Source organism: Mastomys coucha, unplaced genomic scaffold (assembly GCF_008632895.1).
Source record: "Mastomys coucha isolate ucsf_1 unplaced genomic scaffold, UCSF_Mcou_1 pScaffold1, whole genome shotgun sequence".
In the NCBI taxonomy this organism is placed as follows: Eukaryota; Metazoa; Chordata; class Mammalia; order Rodentia; family Muridae; genus Mastomys; species Mastomys coucha.
In genome coordinates, this window is record NW_022196891.1 from 57,639,618 (window position 1) to 57,650,749 (window position 11,132).

The 11,132-nt window shown below is 39.1% G+C and overlaps 1 protein-coding gene across 7 annotated transcripts in view; it reads right to left on the minus strand.

Moving 5' to 3' along the window:
- Rabgap1l (RAB GTPase activating protein 1 like) overlaps positions 1–11,132 on the minus strand; it is a 723,114-nt gene that overhangs the window by 138,094 nt on the left and 573,888 nt on the right. The window lies entirely within an intron of this gene.

Sequence of the window (11,132 nt, forward strand, 5' to 3'; positions counted from 1 at the left end):
GAGAGAGAGAGAGAGAGAGAGAGAGAGAGAGAGAGAGAGAATCTGTATAGGAGCAGGCGAACAGGCAGCAGTAGCTGTAGCCAGGAAGCCAGGGCAGTTGTGAAGCTGCAAGGAGAAAAGGATGAGCTCATTGCAATCCGTGATTCCTGACAAGCAGTCCTGCCGCTACTGCTGTCGCTGCCCTGTTACTGCTGCCGCCACCGCCACCGTGCTGCCTCTAGCTGTGAATCAGTAATGAAGGGGTAAGAAAGGAAGGGGAGCAAGCAGAGGGGGAGGTAGGTGAATGAGCATGCAGAGCGAGTCTCGGGGGAGAATGCTGTAATAAGAAGCCAATGGCGAGCCATTGGACAGATAGGCTTTCCCCTCCCAGTCCACCTTCAATCAGCTTTAGTCTGACAGTTTATGCTGTTGAATCCCAAACACACAGACAGTAGCTTTTCCTAACATGTGATGCTAACAGTAAAATCAGACAAACAGCTAAAAGGTTGGCCCTATTCACTCTTGCTTTCTAGCAAGAACAGAGATCTGATCTTATTCCCTGTGTTCATACTGGGAAGCTACAATCCTTGTCACATTACTGAAATCTCCAGACAAGATAGGTATTAGGATAACATGACAGAATGTGAACAGAAGAGCACGCACCAGCATTCGGCGACACGCCCTCAGGCTGAAGTGTTTAAGAAAAGACTGCCTTGTACTAATTGCAGGGTATACAGAAGAAATACAGCACCCTGGGAAGGCTGGCCACATTTATATACATGTAATGTTGAAACACAAAAACCTACAGCACAATACTGCGTGCTATATAGTAACTGTTAAAGTTGAAATTCTCAAAACCAGGTAACTTTCATATGCCACAGACCAATCTAATTCTGATGTTAGACAAAACAGAATATAGTTTTGACCATCTCTGATCAAATAAGTTGTTCCCTAATGAGGCTGCTAACACTAGGAATTAAGCACAGATTAAAATTTCTAAATTTCCAAACTGGACAGTGGTGGTCCACACCTTTAATCCCAGCATACAGGAGGCTGAGGATCTCTGAGGTCCAGGACAGCCTGGTCTACAGAGTGAGTTCCAGGATAACCAGACCTACACAGGGAAAAGAAACCCTGTCTTGAAAAACAAACAAACATGCATGCATACATACACACATACATACATACATGTACACATACATACATACATACATTTGTAAATCTCCAAGATAAAGTAAATAATCAGCTGTAGTAGAATGGAGGCAAAAGCATAATATTACCTTCAGAAGAGTTGCCTAAGGCTGTCTTAACAGTGTGTCCTGTGTCCAAGTGTCCTGCCCCTTGGTTTTGTAGCTGATCTCTTAAAACAGACACTAATATCTTATATAAAGTTTTATCATGGTACAGGAAGTAAGAGGCTAAGAGGGCATCCCAAATGCTTCCTTCTTCTCTCCCCCTCCCTCCCCTCCCTTCTTCCCTCTCCCTCTTTCTCTTTCTCTCCCTCTCCCCCCTCTCTCACTCACACTCACTCACACTCACACACACACACACACACACACACACACACACACACACACACTCTTTCTTTCCCCTTGAGTCAGCATTTCCTACTCTACCACAAAAGAGCTGCAAATCTGGATGTAATCAAATAGAAATTTAACTTGTCAGAAGACTAGTACCTATAATCCAAATAATAGAGAGAGAATAACTGTGGTACTAGTGAATCAAGAAGGGGCTATAACCCTCTTTAACAAAACATTGATTTGTTGCCAAATCTCAAGCAAAGAATATAAAAACAAACAAAACGAAATATTAACATCCAACTGGTATGGTGATACTCATCTACAACCCTAGTACTTGAGAAGTTCAAGGCCAGACTGGGCTACAAAACAAGATCCTGAACCAAAAAGGGGGGATGGGCTAAGGATGTAAATCTGTGGTAGAACACTTGCTTAACATGTGCAAGGCCCTTTGTACATAATCATTTATGTATGTAGTAACAACTAATAAAAACAGCCATGAATTTGAAAAAGAGGAAGGAATATAGAAGAGTGTTTTAAAGGAAAGAGAAGTAGGATGTGATAAGTAGGATAATTAAACTATCTCTCAAAATATAAATAATAAAAGAACAGATTAAAAAAACCAGAAAAACTTTTATAAAGTACAATTTTTACCATGAAAATTATTGGATACTAGGTGTGTGCATGTGGGGGTGTGTGTGTAGTTTATGTGTTATATGTACCTATTTTAGTTTGAAGGAAACCTTTATTGGGCTGCCTAGGATGGGACATCTTGTGTTGGATAGAACACTAAGGAAGAAATTCTGGGTATTTAATACTCTACACACATGGCAGGATTCTCACCTCACATTAAGACAGTGCTACTGAAAGCGATTGTGAGAAGCACTGTCATAAACCATTCAGAACACAATATTCTGGTTTGGAGGAAGAACTCAGTGACTTCTCAGCTTACAGGAATTATTCTTGGAAAGTCTTTCCAACATATCCCAGGTGGCTCTTGAACCCTCTCTGTATGTAGGCTGGCCTTGGTCCTCTTGCCTCTACCTTCATGTTCTAGAACTACAGATGTATGTAACCAAATCAGGCCTATAATAATTCATATCATCTTTCTTTAAAGGGCACAGATGTATTTCAACTCAAATGATTTGTTATCAAAGAACACTTCAGTATGTTTTTCCTATATAAACTAGAAATGAAAAAAAACTTCCTTCAAACATTTTAGTAAAAAGAAGTAAAAATGAATCAAATCATTGTAGGACTGAATGATTTGGTTCTAATGCTTACAAAATAAATTTTAAGCAGTAAATACAATAATGAAAATATAGTGTCAACAAGAAAAGCACTTATAATATTTTGGTATATTTGATAAAGACTACATAAGAGTCCTTCTAACAGACAGTCATGGACCTCAGTTTCCCAAATGTCCCTACCACACTGTTCCTCAGGGATCCACCATGCATGCCTTCAGTTTCCCACACTGTTCCTCAGGGATCCATCCACGATGCATGCCTTCAGGTTCCCACATTTTATCTTAGTCTTATTTTCACTTGACCTTTCTGACAGAATCTTTATCAATACCAAGAAAAATAACTATTCTAGACCATCATTCAGCTAAGTGGAAGACTGGATTCTGGACATTTTTATAGCAATAAAAGAGCCACCATCATCTCAGTATTTTTTTTCCCTTCTGCCTTACAAGCTCACAATACCATATTTAATGTTCAAGTGTTCAGTATCAAATCATAGAACATTTTCTTAAGAAAAAGATTTGGGCCGGGCGGTGGTGGCGCACACCTTTAATCCCAGCACTTGGGAGGCAGAGGCAGGCGGATTTCTGAGTTCAAGGCCAGCCTGGTCTACAGAGTGAGTTCCAGGACAGCCAGAGCTATATAGAGAAACCCTGTCTCGAAAAAACCAAAAAAAAAAAAAAAAGAAAAAAAAAAGAAAAAGATTTGGTGGGTGGGCAGGTGGGGAAGCACCCTCATAGAGGCAGGAGGAGGGGGAGGAGATAGAGGGTTTATGGAGGGAAACTGGGAAGGAGAATAACATTTGAAATGTAAATAAGTAAAATAACAACAAAAATTTTTTTAAAAAAGAAAAAGATATGACTTATATAGTTGTTTAAAAATTTGGAATAGCAACTTTTGTGCTAACTAGTTCATAATACTAGACTTCTCAAATTTTTTTACATTATCATAAAAGATTTTGTGCTTATTCAAGAAATAATCCTTATGATAACAAGGAATGTGGATAAATCATCCATAGAAGAGGAAAACCTTCCTTTATCCACCTAGATTCTCTGCCAGGAGTTCTGCAAATAAATCCGACCACAGGCAGGACAACAAGAGACAACAACACAAGTTCAACACCTATGGGGTGCAGACACATGGAGGCACTAGGTGTTAGTCACTCAGAGTAGTGGCAGGTCCTGGTCCTGTATTGCATCTTAACAAAGAGCAGTATTTTTTTTTCAGAGAAATGACAAGGCAAAGGGAAAGCATGTTGAGCTTCTAGGGTGACAAATCTCAGGAAGGTAAATATATGAAGAAACTATTGTAGACAAGGATTAGCTAGAAGGCTTTTGAATACACTCTGCATTGTAGTCCATCCATGCCATCTCATCTCCTAAGATGAGAGTCTAACAGCCCCTTCCTGGTACAGGGATCAGCAGGAACATCTTCCCAAGGGACATTTGCGCTCTACTTTTAAGCAAAACACTCATCTTATATCAATATCTAGTTTAGAAGAATACTTACATCAGAATCAGAATGTGGTACCCTATAACCCCTTTGTATTGAGAGAGGAATATGGGAAAGTGCAATAATTGTCCCAAAGCCATAGTACAATGACTAGAAATATTATTTTCTGGTCTTCTGGAAAGTAGGTGGCCAATAATGTGGTAGTCTGAATGAAATGGCCCCATATAGGCTCATTGGGAGTGGCATTATTTGAAAGAATTAGGACATGTAATCTTGTTGGAATAGGTGTGGCCTTGTTGAATGAAATGTGCTACTGGGGGTGGGCTCTGAGGTTTCAAAAGCTCAAGCCAGGTCCAGTGGCTCACTTGCTTCCTGCTGCTTGCCAATCCAGATGTAGAAGTCTCAACTACTTCTCCAGCACCAGCACTGTGTCTGCATGCAGGCTTAGCACCATGCTCCCTGCCATGATGATAATGAACTAAACCTCTGAACTCTAAGCCAGCCACAATTAAATGTTTTCCTTTATAAGAGTTACTGTGGTCATGGTGTCCCTTCATGGCAATAAAACCCAAACTAAGACAAATGAAAAATACTTAATTGGACTCTTGTACTTGAGAATGCTCAATATGAGTCATTCTACTATGACTTGCAGACAGGCTCAGGACAGAAAAAGTTTTACATTGTAAAATGAAAAACATATTTGACTAAATTCACAGGTCTACAACTGTGAACACTAAATTAAAAAAAAAATTGTTAGGTTTTAAAAGAAGGAAATGTTACAAAGATGAAAAAGCAAATGCTCTCCAACTTTCAGGACCTTACAATGAGGGAGACCCAAAGAGAAAGATACAACAGGGTCTATCAGACACCAATAGAAGAAAAAGTGCATGGTATACTATGATATAGGCATAGCAGAAGCAGGCTACTGGGACTGGCCTAACCCTTGAAATCTGAGTCCTGAGAATTAAATACATCTCTAAGAACACAGGAAGGTGCTGATCATTAAACCATTTTTAGTTACAGTTACACCAGCTCCACCACCAGTAACAGCACCATCACCACTTCATTGTGTTACAGGCCATCAAACCCAGAACCTCCTACGTGTTAGTCATGCTTCTATCTGTACAGCCAGATCTATCCCTCAGTTACATTTACTAGCTCTATTCATATGGAAGTTACTTAATACGCTTTTAGTCTCAATAAAATGGCAATATCACCTACATAGCCAAAATACTCTCTAAATTTATTAAGATGCATGTATAAAAGAATCTGTTATAGAGCCTAGCACATAGTTGGTACTCAATAGCTAGTAGTTTTCTTCATTCTTACCTGAAAGTCATGTAAAACAGGAGAAAATGTATTAAGTATTGTGTTTACCTGGATTACAATTAAGAAAGGTAAAGAGGACTCTGAGCATATTAACAATAGAAAAAGAACCAGAAAAAAAAAGATAAAATATTGCCAGGTTATCTGCACCTTTGGCTCACTCTAGAACACAGATTAGGTACCCGTGCTTTTTCTACACTAGGGGAAGGTAAAGGTGCCATAGCACTGTTCTCAAGACATTTCTTTTTTCTCTGCCTGCTTTTTTTTAACTTTATTTTATGTATGTAAGTACATTGTCACAGGCTTCAGATTCACCAGAAGAAGGCGTCTAATCCCATTACAGAAGGTTATAAGCCACCCTATGGTTGCTGGGAATTGAACTCAGGACCTCAGGAAGGGCAGTCTTAACTGCTGAGCCATCTCTCCAGCCCCCTGTCTGACTGGTTTTTAAAAGATGAATTCTTTAAAATTTGAAAATTTCCCAATATCCAAAAATCAGGCCAAAGATCAAAGGTGATACCCTGAGTAGCACTGATCTCTCAACACTGTAAAATCCCATACAACCACACCATTCTTCCATTCAGTTCTTAGCTCCAGCCAGCACCTTGCTACAGGATTCTGGGGTAGGAAGACAAGTCAGACACAGCTTCTAATGGTATGGATTACTCAAGTCCTTGACAAAAAGGGGGAAATGAAATGTAATGAGATTGAGCTTCCAAGCCATCTTACAGGGAAATGAGTCTCATTAGTTTACAATTGTAACTCATATATCAAAGAAATAGAGTATGAAATAAAAGACACAATATAATTGACTGGCACTGTGGTAGGTGGTCCAAGCTATAAATCTATAGGAATTTGAAGGAGAAAAATATTACTGGAAAATATTGCAGACTTGCTCAGTGATTGTGTGTGTGTGTTTTCAGGAGTGTCTGACGATGAAGGATGCTGTCATACTGTTAATGTTCTTGCTTGTTTTATGCAAAAGAGAATGGAGCCCAAAGCAACTTGAAGATACTCTGAATGGACTCGACAGTATCCCATCTTTAGTGTGATGCCTTGACTAATGGAAGAACTGCTCTACTGCTTTTTGTTAGGGCAGTCTCTGACTTACAACATCAGCACTGACAGGAAGCTCACAAGGCAGCCATTTTATTACTATACATTTTATTTGTTTGAAGAGCATTGTATAGACAGAAATCTGAAACTTGTAGCCAGTAACCTCAGATATATCCATATCTATAGCTTAATATGTATATATTGAATATATAGTTAAATAATATTTAATATATTATATATAAATTTTATTAATATATATATATATATAAACTAAGTAACTAAGTTTAATATATATGTACATTAAACTAAGACATGAATGGCACACAATATATACAACTTGATGTATGTGAGGGATAATTTTATGTCAACTTGACAGAAGTTAAATTCATTTAAGAAAAAGGAACCTGAACTGAAAACTGTCTCCACAGGTTGGCTTGTGAGTAAGACTGTGGTGCATTTTTCTTGATAGACAACTGATGGGGAAGGGTCCAGCCTATTGTGGGTGGTGTCACCCTGATGCAGGTGGCCCTGGGTGCTATCACAAAGCAGGCTGAGTAAAGCACAAGGAGTAAGCCAATGAGCAGCTCTCTTTTAGGGCTTCTGCATAAGCTCTTGCGTTCAGGTTCCTGCCCTGTTTGAGTTCTTGCCCTGACTTACTTAGATAATAGACTGCGAAGTGAAAATGTAAGAGACATAAATCCTTCCCTCCCCATGCTTTTGACCATGGTGTTCTATTACAGCAATAGAAACTTGAAGGAAGACAGTATTTAGAAATAAGTATATATCCATAAAACAATTATCACTGTCAACATCATGAACTTACCCATCTCTCAAAACTCCTTCTTGTACCACTCTTCTTTTTCACTTAGAGCTTTTAATATGAGTTCTATCACAGTAAGGTATTTTATAACAAGAGGGTAAGTCAATCCCACATGTCATGTGACACTAATTAAACTATTTAAAGAGACTCAATTTCTTTTCTCCTGGGTAACTTTCCCTGCTTCTTCCTATGTCTCCTGTGGCTGGCTTTATGACCATTATTCACAAATCCTCTCTGCTGCTTCAAGTATGTAGGTGTTTAGATTATGTCTCTTAATATAGTGTTGCACACATTGAAAAAATATTCCAGATCTTACAACCTAGTTGTAAAATATAAGACCTTAGATTCTAGAAGATGTCAAGACCTAGTAACTTGTATTTTCTATTGATGAAAAGACCAAGACAAAAAATAGGTGACTGGTCACAGCCATGAAACTTGCATGAAGCCAAGACCCAAGAGTACATATGCACAGCAGGGAATTGAGTGTTTGCTACTCTTCAATTAGCCTATAAAGAAATCATCTTATTGTAATTGTGGTTTACCCTTGTATCTACATAGAACTGGTCCACAACTTGTACCTGCCAGCTCCTTAGAAAGAATCTAAGAGTCATAAGGGCTGGATGGGAGGAGGAGCCTGGGTAGAGAAGAACCACTGCTGTCTTAGAACACTTTTCAATATATACTTCTGATAGTAGAGCATATCTAAATTTCAGTGATAGTCTGTGTCGATTTCAATCAAACATTTCCCACAGCTATAATCCTGGAAGCTCTGCCAGAGTCCACTCACTCAAGGCTTTCTTTCTTGAAGCCATGTCCATGACATAGGTTTGAAATGGAACACTGTCTTGGGTTTTTCATCATCTTTCCTGGGACGTATATATAAAGCTCATATTTATTTTCATGCTTCAGCGGAAGGCACAGACATATGTTAGAAGAGGCTTTTAAAAATTAAATTTGATCAGATTAAAATGATCTTCTAATATCTTCTAATGATCTTCTAATAAAATGATCTTCTAATATCCTCTAATGATCTTCTAATATAGCCTAGCATCTCATTCTTACTAGCATTTATGTATGTGTTTTGTTACTGTGAAAAATAATGGGTATTGTACTAATCTTGTAAGTTGCTAATTGTCTCACTTTTTTCTAGTTCATCTCCAACTATCCCAACTATCCATTAAGCTGGCAATCTATGACATCTTTAGGCTGTGTGGAATGTCAGGTGAATTTAGCAGCTGTCATAGTGAGGAATAATATTTTCTGTAAGAGAGTTATTTATATGGGTCAACGCCACTACTAAAAGTGAATTTGTCTCTGCAAAATGAACATGTCAAGATGGAGACTTTCATTTTTTTTAAAGTAGAAAAGTCCAAGTTGTAATACAGTGTACAGACCCTTCATATTCCACTCCATCCAACGCATGTTCATTCATTTATAACTTCAAATGGTGGTACTAGAATTCAGAGTTAGCAAAAAGAAAAAAGTACAGCAAGAGTCGAAGTGAAGTTTCCTTTAGTCTTAGGGTGGTGATTCAGCATTGCACAACCTGTGTCACAGGTGTATAGTCACACACGAGTAAGAGTATATGTGGGTTTCCCTATTTGATGGGCTCTTTTACTTATGGGCTTTTTCCTCCTGAGTAGGGCTTAATATAGCAATTTGCACATCAAATAACTAAAAGTATGGATAAATTTTCTTCTTTTTATATGGGGGATTACTAACAACCAAGAAGTATGCTAAGGACACATTGCTAATGTGTTAATATGCATTGACACATTTAATCTGAATAATTAATTGTGCCCATTTCATCCAAGGAACATCTGAGCTTAGAAACATTAAGCAATTTGACTGAGGTCATATAGCTAGTGACTGGCTGAGGCTGTGGTACCCCATAATACGGCATCTTGGATATTTGAGAGATATTGGGAGAATGTTTTGCCACCATGTATTAAAAGCAAGCTGACTTCCATCAGAGAGGTCCTCTCTAAACTTGGAGGATCACATCTCTGTGCAGCCAGGGTACGCTGAGAGAGCCTACTGAACAGGCCTTCCTAAATTCTCCTTGAATTTACCATTCTTAGTTCATACCTTTTCTCCTGGTAAATTTTTCTATAGAACTCCACTTATTATCAAATACAGAATAAGAATGATTGAGTTTGGGCTGGAGAGATGGCTCAGTGGTTAAGAGCATTGACTGTTTTTCCAGAGGTCCTGAGTTCAATTCCCAACAACCACATGGTAGCTCACAACCATTTGTAATGGGATCTGATTGCCCTCTTCTGGTGTGTTTGAGGACAGCTATAGTGTGCTCATGTCCATAAAATAAATAAATAAATAAATAAATAAACCTTTTTTTTTTTTTTTTTAAAGAAGGAATGCTTGAGTTTAAACATTCCTCTGGGTCCTTGTTTCCTTATAAAGGATCCTCTGTGATATAATGTTTTGGTTTGGGGGGGTTGTTTTTTTGTTGTTGTTATTTGTTTTTGTTTTTGTTTTTTCAATACAGGATTTCTTTGTGTGGCCTGGTTGTCCTGAAACTCACTCTATAGACCAGGCTGGCCTTAAACTCATATATCCGCCTGCATGTGCATCTTGAGTCCAGGGATTAAAGGTATGGGACACCACCACCTGGCTATGATATAATATAATAAAAAACACATATTTGCATGTTTTTCTCTTTTTTATTTTTTCATAAATGTTCCAGTGAAGAGAATTTGTTATTAAGAAGACTTACCTTTAAATATTGAAAATAGAATTTCTCTAGGAAAAATTTCACCTCTTTCCCTATTTCATAATATTTCAGAGCAGAGTTTTTCAATATTTGGATCTAGGAACACTAGAGTTTTTATTCTTCTAGGGCCACTGCAGTTCTAGAATTTTGAGTTCTCTTGCTTCCAATTTTCTGAGTGTCCAGATTCAACTGGACTTAAAAGGCACTGACTTAAAGGGAAGTCAAGATGTGGTCTTATGGAGTTCCATGCAGGCATAAAGAATATATTAAAAGATTTTTTTTTTTTGAGAAAAGGTTTCTCTGTGTAGCCCTGGCTATCCTAGAACTTACTCTATAGAACAGGCTGTCCTCAAACTCTCAGATCTGCCTGCTTCTGCCCCTCAAGTACTGGGATTAAAGGCATGTAATACCATGGCCAGCTAAGAATATATTAAAATAATTGTTTTAAAACTTGAGCCAAAACACCCAGAGGAAGCTCCATTCCCAGGCACTCTGACACACCCAGGATCAGAGCTGAGGAGAAACCACAATCTGTCCCAACACTGGGAACAACTGAGACCAGCAGGATTAGGCACACAGGAACTCTGCCAGCCCTGTGACTTGGGTTCCTTCCGGTCTGTCTAGGCTGGTGTCCAGAGCAGACCTTGGGCGCAAGCTCTACAGCCAGTCCCACAACACCCAGAGGAAGCTCCACTCCCAAGGGCTCTGACACACCCATCTGTCCCAACACTGGGAGTAACTGGGACCAGTGGGACCAGGTGCACAGGAACACAGCCAGCCCAGTGAATCTGGTTCCTTTGGGTCTGTCTGGGTCGGTGTCCTGAGCAGACCTTGGGCGCAAGCTCCGCAGCCAGTCCCACAACACACAGAGAAAGCCCCATTCCCAGGTGATCTAACAAGCCCAGGATCATAGGATCTCAGAATCACTGGATTACAGAGACAGCTTGACTCTGAGGAGTTCTGACACAACCAGGATCACAGGAAGGTCAGGCTCCAGTCAG